Consider the following 10000-nt stretch of genomic DNA (forward strand, 5'->3'; position numbering starts at 1 on the left):
CTACTGATTTTATGCGTTTAGGTAAAATACTCACAACATTCGCCAGCCGGATATAACGTACTAACACACAAAACTATGTGTAACCTTAAAAATTTATAGTCTGACTAATATAACTTAGTTAAAACAATAAATCATTAAAATGGCTGTCTAAAAACAATGATAAACGGCTGAGTGATGTCTATTTCGTTCCATCTATTGTCACCCCCCCCCCCTCCCAACCTCTCCCCTTACCTAATATTTTCTATACTATCATTATTACTATTATCATTCTCTATTGTCAAATCCCCCCTTTCCTTATCTTACACTGTCATAGTTTGACAAAAAAAACCCTTTTGAAGTTAATCCAGAATTATATTACCTTGGATATAATATATCGATTTTCATTTCTTTGTATTTACTAATTTACTTGTGTTATTTCCCCATCCCAATCCATCCCTTTATCCCTCTTAAGACATTCAAACCATTTTCAATCTAAAATAATTCCTCGTCCAAATCTAGTTTTGAATGACAAGTACCGGTGCTTCTTTTATTTCCATGACAACGTTTTAGGAAGATCACGATGACCCAAGATCGCAATGTTCTTACGTGGGACATTCATCTGTTAATCCCCACCACCCCCACCCCCCATTAATCATTATTTTCACTTTCCCATGGCATTCTAGTTTTTCATCCTTCTTTCTACCCATTTATTCTTTGTGTATATTCATCATTCTATTATTCGTTTCACCCATCCATCCATCTATCCGACAATCGACAATCTTCCATCTAACCACCAGTCTATCCTTCAAATCACCCATCCATCCATCTGCCCGATCGACAATCTTCCATCCACCCACTAGTCTATACTTACAGTCACCCCCCCCCCTCCCTCCCCCCCCCCCCCAACTACTCTATCCTTCCAATCACCCATCCACCCACTAGTCTATCCTTCCAATCACCCATTCATCCATCTATCCATCTGTCCGATCGACAATCTTCCATCCACCCACCAGTCTATCCTTCCAATCACCTATCCACCCATCCATCTGTCCGATCGACAATCTTCCATCCACCCACCAGTCTATCATTCCAATCGTCCATCCACCCATCCATCTGTCCCATCAAAAATCTTCCATCTACCTACCAGTCTATCCTTCCAATCACCCATCGATCCATCCGTCAATCAATCATTCCATCAATCCCTCTATCCTCTGTTTCATTCATCAAAACGTTCGTCTATCCATCCAACCACCCATTCATTCATCCATCTATCTATCCAAACACGGCCCCCACACGTCTATCAACCCATGCATCCAATTGATCATTCTATCTTCCTTTAATCATTCATCCACCCATCCATCTTTTATGACATAATACTCTCTATCCATCTATCCATCCATATCTCCATTTATCCACTCATCCATCCATCAATTCATCTCCATCAATCGATCTCCACTTACCATCTCTCTCTCCCAATCCAAACACGCATTCATTCACCAATCCACCAATTATCCATCTTTCCATCCATCCCTTCATTCTCCCAGTCATGCCCCTATCCATCCATATCCATCCATTTCCATCCATCCATTCATTCTCCCAGTCATGCCCCTATCCATCCATATCCATCCATTTCCATCCATCCCTTCATTCTCCCAGTCATGCCCCTATCCATCCATATCCATCCATTTCCATCCATCCCTTCATTCTCCCAGTCATGCCCCTATCCATCCATATCCATCCATTTCCATCCATCCCTTCATTCTCCCAGTCATGCCCCTATCCATCCATATCCATCCATTTCCATCCATCCCTTCATTCTCCCAGTCATGCCCCTATCCATCCATATCCATCCATTTCCATCCATCCCTTCATTCTCCCAGTCATGCCCTATCCATCCATATCCATCCATTTCCATCCATCCTTCATTCTCCCAGTCATGCCCCTATCCATCCTTATCCATCTTTCCATCCATCCCTTCATTCTCCCAGTCATGCCCCTATCCATCCATATCCATCCATTTCCATCCATCCATCTCTCCACTCATCTCTCAACCCAACCAGTCACCCACCCATCCATCTATTCATCCTTTTATCCAATCATCCACCCTTTAACTCATTTATCCATTCATCCATCCACCAACTCATCCATCTATCCATTGATCCATCCATCCATTCATACTCCTGACATCGATTACACCACTGAAGGTTTGCACGATAATATCCCTGTCGTGCGTGCATGTGCGCGCGCGCGTGTGTCTTCTTTCATTACTTGTTTATTTTAAATTGTTATTATTTCATAGTTAAGAAGGATTACTGTTTGCTGTGATGCGGATAACTCGCTAGTGCAGATAAACATTGTCATATTTTTTCCTGTTGTCTCTATACAATATTACGTCGAAGTAACCCGGATACGAAAAGTACGAAAACATAATACATAAAAAGGAACAGAAGTCTCATATTTTGAGTACAATTCTAATCTTTTAACTTCTGAATCGCCTAATGCGTTTTGAGGCCGCAGCTGGGTCACATAATTTGTAGAAATCCACTTAACTATCTCGAGTTGAGTCGAAGTATTTTCCCAATTCTCTGTCAACATAGAAATGATTGGGTAGTTGATCCGTTAGTTTCGGTAAAAGTACATTAGCTATAGGATATCTATTTTGCACCCCGCAACTGTTGTTGTCCGTTAAATGTCACAGAAAACGGGTAAAGTCCGGCTCTTTGAACTTATGGCTCCAAAGGTCTACACCAAAGATTAGTGAGAGTCTGTGGTCTACACCACAACAAAAGATTACAGAACCTGTTTGGGCAACACACTTTCATGTATTGTGTTGTCACCAAGTGTGTCAATCGCACTTCTTGTGGTGTTTCGGGCTGTCTCTGGGTTCCCCAGTACTCACTTACACTGAGTAAAATTGACTTACACACACCAACACACACATGAACACACACACGAACACACATACACAACACACACACACACGCACTAACCCGTATACACTCTCTCTCTCTCTCTCTCTCTCTCTCTCTCTCTCTCTCTCTCTTTCTATCTATCTATCTATCTATCTTTCTTTCTTCTCTCTCTCTCCTGTCTCTGTGTCTTTCTTTCTTTCTTTCTTTTTTCTGAGGGAACGTGCGTGCGTGCGCACGATAACAAATGTATGTCATCCTGACATCGGTGTTTTATTCTCTCGCATCGTCTCAGATCCCCCCCCCTCTCCCCCCCCCCTCCTCTATCTCTCTCTCTCTCTCTCTCTCTCTCTCTCTGTCTCTCTCTCTCTCTCTGCCTCTCCCTCACCCCCCCCCCTCCCCCCATTTCTCCCTCACATGTATGTTGGTTGTCGTTATTTAACCTAAGATCATGAAACTATAAGGGTTGTCAAACACATTCCTGTTATACCTATGATTTATTAGATGTGTAAAGTCATCGCCACACCTCAAGTCGTAAATTACTATAATTTTATCTAAGGATATGTGAAAGGGAACAATCATTAAGGTGTCATCTATTGATTCGATTTACAACAAACTTGAGGTAAAAATACACTATTATTGATTATATAGTATGTTTGTGCATGCCTGAGTATTGAGTGAGTGTGTGTGTGTGTATGTGTGTGTGTGTGTGTGTGAGTAAGGGTGTGTGTATGTTTTTACTTGTTTTTTTTCCCCTTTTCTTTCCAAGTTAGGAATAGACGTGAGTAAATAAGTACACGTTGGAGCCATTGCGGGGGGGGGGGAGGAGGGGTGTTATCGGAATTGTTGCGTTTATTTCATTTATTTTCAATATATCGATGATGGTGGAAAATGTGTTGAGGTTGCTATTTTTGATGTTTTAATTGTTGTTGTTGGTGTTGTTTTTGTTGGTGGTGGTAGCAGCGGTGTTGGTGGTGGCGGCGGTGGTGGTAGTTATTATTGTTGTTGGTATTGGTGTTAATTATGATGATGATGATGATGATGGTGATGATGATGATGATGATGGTGATGATGATGATGATGATGATGATGCTAATGATGATGATGATGATACTGATGATGATGATGATGATGATGATGATGATGATGATGATGATAATGATGATGATGATGATGACCAATCAAAACACGGGATTGCAAGCCAGTTAAGACAAACAATAGAATGAATGAAGTTAATTCCAATCTGCTCTTTGTTATTGTATTCAGACGCCAGTTGAGGGATTAGTTAATAATAATAATAATAATAATATTAATAATAATAATATAATAAATAATAATAATAATAATAATAATAATAATATAATAATAATTAATAATATATAATAATAAATAATTAATAATAATAATTTAAAAAATAATAATAATAATAATAATAATATAATAATAATAATAATAATAATATAATATAATAATAATAATAATAATAATAATAATAATAATAATAATATAATAATAATAATAATAATAATATAATAAATAATATATAATAAAAATAATAATAAAGTTTTAAAAACTGATATATAATAGAGTAATTATTACAGTTACTTTTGTGTGTTGGCATTATTGTTCATGCGAGTAGAACAGGTGCGCCGTATCTTACTTATACGCAAACCAACCTGTACCTATCATGTCGTTCTCTCTGTTGACCAATCACTGCCATTGTTTACTGAATAATGACTGTTGGGACTGACCAAAAGGCGAGATCATGTTCTCCCTCCTCTTTCTTGTACAAGTTTATAGTTGGGATGAACTTGCTTGTTTGTGAATCTCAAATCAGTTTTCTGTTGGGGTGTTATAGATGCTAGAATATAAAGTATAAAATAAATGGAGTTGAAGTAACTCGTCTCATTGGTTCCGACTTGGAAGTCCCAGGTTGGAGAGTTTTTGCAAAAAAGAGGGCCATTTTAATCGGTCAATATTTGAAAGACCAGTTTTCTGGCTAAAATTTAAAATATGCATTTTCTTCAGAGTACCGCTTGGAAAAGGCTCTTGGGTCATATTCTCTGTAATAATTAAGACGCAAAACGAGTACCATCGAACTGTAGATAGTATGCGCTTGGCGAAGAAGTTCAAAACATTGCCATCCGGAAGTATAACGAATTAACACACAAAACTACATACGTGCAACCATGAACTTTTATAGCCTGGATAACACAGTTAAGTGAGAAGTATTCATAAACGCGGATGGCAAAAAACAATAACAAAGACCCTAGTGAGGTCAACTTCATTATATCTATAAAATGTATGATACCCTCTTACAGGCATCATCATGTCTCGTCTTATATGATGTATGTAATCGTAATCGTAATTTTAGGCAACACATGCGCACTTTTTAACTTCCAAACACTTCGATCATTTCACTCGAGCTTTTATAAAGCGAAATATCCTTTAAACGTGCCCAAAACGCTTCGCAAGGTATCCCTAGCCACAGTACATTTTATTTTCGAAAGAACGGACCAGATGCTCATTTTACACCTGGGCACGATGAGAGAATGTGAGGAAAAAACAAACCCGACTTATCCAAGGACTCAACTGTGTGCCGCCCAGAATTGAACTCCATCCCTGGAACTTCTGATCTGAAGGAGATTGACATACCACAAGACCACATAGCCGCAAGATTCCTCAAAACAATCAAACGTCTAAAGATGCCTCATATTAAAGATTATTTCTTTTTCAATTTTTAAAGTTAAGGAATATACATCATATCGTAAAGCTTTGTGCGGCTATGTGGTCTTGTGGTATGATACTCGCTTTCGGAACGGAAGGTCCAGGGTTCGAGCCTCGCGCTCGGCGCATAGTTGAGTCCTTGGAGAAGGCTCTTTACTCACATTCTCTCACCGTACTCCGGTGTAAAATGAGTACTTGGCCGTTAACAGCGTTATCTATGTCCGAAAAATTGTAATATCGCCTAACAGGCGTCATGTCCCGTCATACATGTTAAATGTTGCTGTTGACCCCTTTTAAAGCGCTTTGAGAACATTTAGTGGATATTGCGCTATATAAAGATCAATTTTTAAAATTTCTTTTTCAGGCCAAAATAATAAAGATGTGTTTTGCCAAAGTATTTGTAAATTGTTTTCCCACATAATCCTATCCCAGACAGTCTTCAAATCGGAAGTAATGCCCTTAAAGTGTTTCATAATATCCATAAAGTGTATGGAAATAAAGCAAATCGATTTTAGTAAGTTCTTACGTCATGTCCGGTAGACTTGGTCGGTCCCAATATTTTAGATATGTTTTTATTTTTCAATTAAGTAAAACTAAAAAGCTGTGTGTGTGTCTGGGGGGGGGGGGGAGGGGGGTAGAGGGACGAGGGGATGGTGTTATGGAATGAATGACCATCATCATCATCATCATCATCATCATCATCATCATCATCATCATCATCATCATCATCATCTTCATCATCATCATCATCATCATCATCAACGTCACATCTTCTGTTTTCAAGATAATAATAATAATAATAATAATAATAATAATAATAATAATAATATAATAATAATAATAATAATATAATAATAACAATAATACTATTAATATATAATAATAATAGATAATAATATATAAATAATAATAATATATAATATAATAATAATAATAATAATAATAATAATATAATAATATATAATAATAATAATAATAATAATAATTAATAATAATAATAATAAATAATAATAATAATAATAATATATAATAATAATAATAATAATAATAATAATATATAATATAATAATAATAATAATAATAATAATAATAATAATAATATAATATATAAAATAATTTAAATATAATAATAATAAAATAATATAATAATAATAATAATAATAATAATAAAATATAATAATAAAATATAATAATATAATAAAATAATAAAATAATAATAACGAAATTGACAGTTTAATATTAATGAAAGCATTTTATAATAAACAGACTGAAAGGTAATTTTTAAAAACCCAAAAAAACAAACCACCAACAACAACAACAAAGCACAACACAGAGGCACACAGGCCAGCCACAGCCAGTCAGTCGGTCAGACGTAAGGGACCCTTTGACAAGGAAACCCAATGCCAGAGAAAATTATGACTCGGGATGAGTACAAAGGAGCAGCCGAAGGGGACGTGCGTGCAGCATGCAACCTGCTCATCATTCGCTCTTACACTCTGGCTTTTCATCCATCCACTTGCACAGCTAACGTTATTAAATGTTCGGACGGACTAATGGCTCCCATGTCAGGCAGGCGTGCTGGGTAGACAGTCCCCAGTCTGACCTTTGATCCTAGTAGCCATCTCCACAGCCTTAAAAACGCTCGTTATTTGATCGATAGGAAGACGATGTTTAAAACAATAATGATGATAATAATGATAATAATAATAATAATAATAATAATAATAATAATAATAATAATAATAATAATAATAATAATAATAATAATAATAATAATAATGATCAAACAAACTTGGGCTTTCATGTTATCTATCTAGAGCATTATTCACTCAATGTTCTCAAAGGGCTTTAAACTCTTTTTATCATGAATCCAGCAGAATGTCTTGACAAATGACCTCTCGTGGGCATGCTCGGCAGACAGTTCCTGACCTTTGATCACAATGCAGACTGAAGGGGCCTATGATTTGATCGAAAATGAGCTAAAACAAAACGAATGTTTGTATATTATATTATAGCGTCTCACCATGGTCTTCGTAAACTAAAGGCCTGATACTGACAATGCTGGGCAGACAGTCCCTGACCTTTGATCTCAGTGCTCAGCATCACAGACAGAAATCCCATGATTTGATCATAAAAGAGCGAAAACAAAACTTAAGGGTGTATAGATAGTTCGAAGATGACGTCACTCAGGTCTTTATTATTGTTTTTGCCATCCGCGTTTGTGAGTTGTACTCACTAAACTGTATTAACCAGACTATAAAAGTTCATGGTTACACAGAGTTTGTGTGTTGGTCCGTTATACTTCCGGATGACAATGTTGTGAACTCTTCGTTCTCTCTAAATACGCTTCAACAGTCGTAACGTCACTTCCCTCGTAATGACGCATGGTAACTTAATAACTGGCTCTTAACTATCGGTACATTCGCGAACGCCCTTATGAAATATTTCCCCGACGAGCATAAACGCGTATCCAGAGGGGAAAAATTATATATCTGATCATGTTTTGACTTTTACACATTCTGATCACAAGACATATGAAAAGTTCTAGCCATCAAGAAGAGTAAAATGTACCGATTTTCTTTGTTTAGAACCACGATGGCCGCCGTTGCTGGGCAACGTGACATCAGACTATTGAATCCAATTCTCGTACTTTCCATCTTTTTTTTTTTTCAATCCGCAGCTTCTAGCAGCTCAGTATTCACTCAACCTAAATGCTAAAGTCAATTTTGCGTGCATCTTAGTCAGTTATTTAAGCCCTTAAAATAAAAATTTTGCGATGCCACTCATTTCAACACAGGTTTTTGGCTTTATAATGAATTTCTTACCACCCGCCTTTTCACAGCTCACTGCTTCTAGCGGCTTAGAATTCACTCAAACCGAAATACTTAAAAGTCAATTTTGCATCTTAGTGAGTTCTTTAAACCTTCAGAAGAAAATTTTTCGATGCCACTCATTTCAACACAGGTTTTGGGTTTATAGATAGTTCGAAGTTGACGTCACTCACGTCTTTGTTATTGTTTTTGCCATCCGCGTTTATGAGTAATTCTCACTAAATTGTATGAACCAGACTATAAACGTTCATGGTTGCACACAGCATTGTGTGTTGGTCCGTTATACGTCCGGATGGCAATATTTTGAACTTCTTAGCCAAGCGCATACTATCTATAGTGTATTTCTTACCACCCGCCTTTTCGCAGCTTCTAGCGGCTTAGAATTCACTCAAACAGAATTGTTTATCATTTGAGTGTATGCGCATCCTTGTGAGTTCCTTAAACCTTCAGAAATAAATGTTTTCTTAGCCATTCATTATTACACAGCGTTTCTTATCCACTCTCATTCATAACTTTCATCTTTCTACAGTCCACAGCTTCTAACAACACTGTATTCACTTATCTCCATCGAAATGCTTATTAATTAAGTGTGATTGCATCCTTGCGAGGTCCTTAACTCACTCAATCCTAGAGAGTTTTTGCTATTTTTCAAAATTGGAAAGAAAAATATATATATTAAAAATGAGCATGTGCATAAATACATTTTATTCAACTATCATTAACATGTAAAAACTAAAAACCTCAGCTTTGATACTACGCCTGTAATTTGTCTCAGAAAAATGTAATAAAATAGGCATGGGGTAAAAGTAACCCCAGGTATACTACGGGTATAGTCGATGTAAGAGTTGAGTGAGTTAAACCTTCAGAAGAAATATTTTCTTTGTTAATAATTATCACCACGCTTTTTGACGTTGTGCTGTATTCCCATACTTCCCACCTTTTTACAATCCTCGACTTCTAGCGCCTAATGTTTTCCTGCAAACTGCTTGTGGTATGACATTCGCTTTCGGATTGGAAGGTCCTCTGTTCGAGCCTCGCTCGGCGCATAGTTGACTCCTTGGAGAGGGCTCTTTACTCACATTCTCTCACCGTACTCAGGTGTACAATGAGTACCTGGTCGTTAACAGCGTTGTCTCTATCCGAAAAAAATGATAATATCTCCTAACAGGCGTCATGTCACATATGTCCCGTCCTAAATGTTAAATGTTGCTTTTGGCCAGGGGCCCATTGTAAAGCGCTTTGAGCACGTTAAGTGGATATTGCGCTATATAAAAACTCAAATATAAAGCTCAATTATTAGTTAAACGTGCATGCATCCTTGTGAGCTCCAGATGAAGAAAAGTTTTCTAAGTCATTCATTAGCAAAATGTTGGGATTTACGATGCATTCTCGTACCTCCCACCTTATCCAACGATAAATCAGGGGGAGTGTCGAGACAAGATGATTCTTATCATGACAAGCCCGCCATAATGTTTTATAGACAGATTCTCATAATGTTATTATCTATAACATTGTTACGGAATTCGTATTTCTTTATTTATCGTGTCTATTTAT

The 10000-nt window shown here is 36.9% G+C and overlaps 1 protein-coding gene across 2 annotated transcripts in view; it reads left to right on the forward strand.

Annotated features, from left to right (window-relative positions):
• LOC144966471 (5-hydroxytryptamine receptor 1A-like) overlaps window positions 1-10000 on the forward strand; it is a 437629-nt gene that overhangs the window by 59428 nt on the left and 368201 nt on the right. The gene's annotated exons all lie outside the window — the stretch shown is intronic.

Source organism: Berghia stephanieae, chromosome 2, assembly GCF_034508935.2.
Source record: "Berghia stephanieae isolate SIO BIC M18660-M18661 chromosome 2, UCSD_Bste_1.3, whole genome shotgun sequence".
Classification (NCBI taxonomy): Eukaryota; Metazoa; Mollusca; class Gastropoda; order Nudibranchia; family Aeolidiidae; genus Berghia; species Berghia stephanieae.